Consider the following 3947-nt stretch of genomic DNA (forward strand, 5'->3'; position numbering starts at 1 on the left):
ATTTGCATGCTTTTATTTATGTAGTAATTATTATGCATGCGATCCGGTTATCGGGTTTTGTTTCCGTGCGGTGTCTGACACCGCAAAACCCAACATTCTTTACTCTCAAGGGCATCTTGGTTTCTCCATAGGAGTTGGCCTTGCGAAGCACTTATACCACCTCTTTTAATGAGTGTGACTCCTTCCTGGAAGCTATATGCATCCTAAGTGCATCATAGCCTGAGTGGAGTGATGCAAGCAAGATATGATCTGCCATCTCATCCTCCAATGGGATTCCAAGAAGCTCCATGTGTTTGAAGAGCCTAGTCATTCTAAGCACCTGAGGTTAGAGGGGCATACTAGGTCTCGATTTGGTATTGTAGACCCTAGACCAAAGTCGGTACCTCTCCTTGCCAAGGTAACCCTCTTCCGGTGGATTTATCTTCATGTTTGAGAGTGACCAAGTCACATCACACAAGTCCATAATAATTGCCATTGAGACTCTTGGTGACTCTCACATTGACAATGTCCTCAAGGGCTTAGAGGAACATGTCTGGAAAATAGGAGGATAACTTTTTCTTCCATTCCTCCAGGATGGAATTAGCCATTAGTCGTGACACTTTTGTGCAATTGAAAGACCATGCATCATAAGTTTCATCACTCATGATTCCCTTCGAGTAGAAGCTTGGAATGGGAGTATCCAAAATGCACTCCATGGAACAATTTGGTAGAGTTTTCCGGAGTTCCTCTTCCCATTCCTTGAAATTGACCAATTTTAGGCTATAAGCCAACTTGCCAGGGAGTTCCGGGCACATGTTGTTGTTGTTAATTGCAGACATTTTTTTTACAATTGAAAGAATGCAATGAAAAACCATTCATAAAACCAATAAGTTTGAAATGCAATCTTTCAATCTCATTAAGCGTTTTATCAACACATTTAAAATTGAACCTTGTAGGCGAGAATAAAACGATTCCAAGACCCTAAAAATCAAAAAGTGATTAAGCATGCTTTAGCTTGTCTTAGCACTTAATATTTAAAGGTAAGCAATCCAATTGCTAATAGCTCTAAGCTACTCTTGGTTTAATAATACGTCGCATCTAATGCTTTTTTGGCGTTTATCTCCATTGCCACGACATCTCAAGCCTCCTTACTGATATCGTTTAGTTTAACCAAAACTAACGCATATACCTAGTATACCTTACGTCCCTAGGAAAGTAGTAATGCCTTGCTTTGGCATAGCCCATTACTATTCTCATTAGTTCGGTAAGTGTCATTTTGGAATGGCAAATTTTAACTCAATATTATAGGGACTTAGGGTTTCTATGTTGGTTGATTTAAGTGAATGAATTAATCATTCAACATTTGAAATCCTAAACATGCATCTAATATCGCAATTATATATAAGAAAAATATATAGGGCATAAATAGAGATGCATTTGACAACTAGCATGACCCCTTGAAACTTGAATCTTCAAATCTTCAAGGGCCTTCATTGCATCATCTTGGCTTCATCTTCATAGAAACGTCGTCTTCGAGACATCACCACCATTTATGCAACTACTAATAAGACTAGGACTAATCTAAATAGTAAGGTGCAAAAATACTAAACGACACGCAATCCGTAGTTAGATTTACAAAAATAAAATTGGAACGCAGTCCGTATTTACTACCCTAGTTAGGCCCCACTAGTTGTCATTTTGTAAAACCTGCATTATAATATCTATTCCATTCATCCATTCACTTCAAAAGTGAATGGCCCAAGCATTTTACAAAATAAATCAAGCAACAATGCAAAACACGCTCAAATTGGTAATTAACTAACTTAGGTGGTTAATTTAATTAATGCACCTAATTAAAACTAGTCAAAGTTGTTATCCGATTATGTGAATTAGCGTAATAATAATATTTCAAACGATTAATGATGCTCCCACTAACTTACATATCCAACTTAATCAAAATTAATCCAATTAAAATTAATTAAGCCGATTGACCTTAAATTTTGCCAAATTATTTTGCAAGTGCCGGGAAAAACCGAGGCCTAGCCTCGTTTTAATTAAACCAAAACCGCAAAAAAATTGAAAAATAATAGCCCCTCAACAGCGAGTGCCTAGCCTTCAAGCCACGAGGCTCGGCTTGCTAGGCACCAAGGCCCTGCTGCCATGCATGGGTGCTGCTTGCACAAGCATAGCAGCGTGCTAGCCCCCATTCTGGTGCTGGCCGCAGCCTTGCTGTGCGGGCTAGCGCTGCCTAGTAGTCGCAACATTGCACCACACGCACGCACTGTCGCACCAAGTGCTGCTGCTCGCACACACTCATGCACCCGCACGGGGCACTCTCTTGGTAGCCACATGTGGGCTACGCAAGCAACCTAGCTAGCCGAGGGTGGAGCTTGAGGCTTGGTGCCTTGTTTTATGTGCTAGTTCCTCGGAATTGTATTCCGATTTTGCGTGTGACAAAAAAAAAATTAATTCTAAATTGATTTTAGTATTAATATTGAGCAATAATGAAAATAAAACAAGTGAAACTGAAATAAATTCAATTTTAGTGCACAAACAAAAATTAATTCAAGAATCATTCTTTAAATTATTTTTGGCTCAACTTGATTCTTGATATACACGTTTTATACATAGATTTATCCCGATTTTACATCACATTCTTGCATGATTTTAGGCTCTTTAGAGCCGTTTCTCGCTAACAATCTCTTCTCTAGTGTGTTCGATGTGTTTTTATAAGTTTTACACGAATTTGAAGTTTCTTGGATGATTCGGACATGTTTTGAATGTTTATAGAGGTGTTAGTGAACAAGGATAAAGAACCGAGCTAAGCCTGAGAAGCAATTCAAGCAAACACCCTGTATGTACTGTGCTCGGTTGGGCCATGCTTGCCCGGTTGCACCGGGCACAGAAGCACTTCTATGAGTTGCATCCTATGAAGAACTAAGACAAAGCTGAGCATTTATTCCACGCGCCCGATCGGGCACCCATTGCCCGGTTGGACCGGGCGCGTGGTGGTTGAAGGTTTTATGAAGCTACGAAGATCAAGAGCAAGGCAGCCAACAAGTGTGCCTCGCGCCCGATTGGGCAGCCCTTGCCCGGTTGGATCGGGCGATGAGGAGAAAGCTACGAAGAAGATGCAGTGCAATGAGGTACCACCTGCCCGATCAGGTGGTGCTCGCTCGGTCTAAACCGGGCAGTGTGTTGCGGAAACCAATTTTCTTATTTTCGGGATTTTATTTCATTAAGGGTATAAATACCCTTTGTAATCCTCATTAGAAGAAATAATTAATTCCTTAAGTTTTATTTTCTCTCTCTAGAACCCTAGTTTATTTCTTTTAAGCAATTTAATTCCTTCATTAGATTTGATTATTGTTGATCAACATTTTGAGTTATTTCAATTGAAGCATCATTGGTATTCATCTCTATTCCTTTCTCTTTCGATTATTATTGTTTTCAATTATGTTTTCTCTGATTATTTTTGTTATTGCTTATTTCAATATGTGTGAGTAGTTTTTATATTCCAAGATCTAGGGTAGCCCAATTATGATTGATGCATGAATTGATTCTTTAAATTCTCTAATAACTATTGCAATTATTTATGCTAAGTTGATTGTGATTATGCCAATACTAGATTAGAGATAATTTGTATTGTTATTATTCCATAGTTCTAATCACAATGAGAGTTGGGTTTTAACGGATTTGAGTAGATCAATTTAGGGTTTGAATTTCATCACGAGAGTAGTTGAATTGATGATTGGGAAGTGATGTAAAGTGTTTAATGTCTCTAATTTGCATGATTCCATGAGAATAGGTTTGATTGTGGTTAGAGAAGCCATTGATACTCGAGAGAGGTCCTTGGTATTGATTAGGGTTTACTTTTCCCATGTTAATTTGATTTGTATGCTAGGGGTAGATAAATAATTGCATCGATCGTAATTGTGGTGATACTTGATCTTGGATGTTTAGTATAT

This window comes from Chenopodium quinoa, unplaced genomic scaffold, assembly GCF_001683475.1.
Source record: "Chenopodium quinoa cultivar QQ74 unplaced genomic scaffold, ASM168347v1, whole genome shotgun sequence".
NCBI lineage: Eukaryota > Viridiplantae > Streptophyta > Magnoliopsida > Caryophyllales > Amaranthaceae > Chenopodium > Chenopodium quinoa.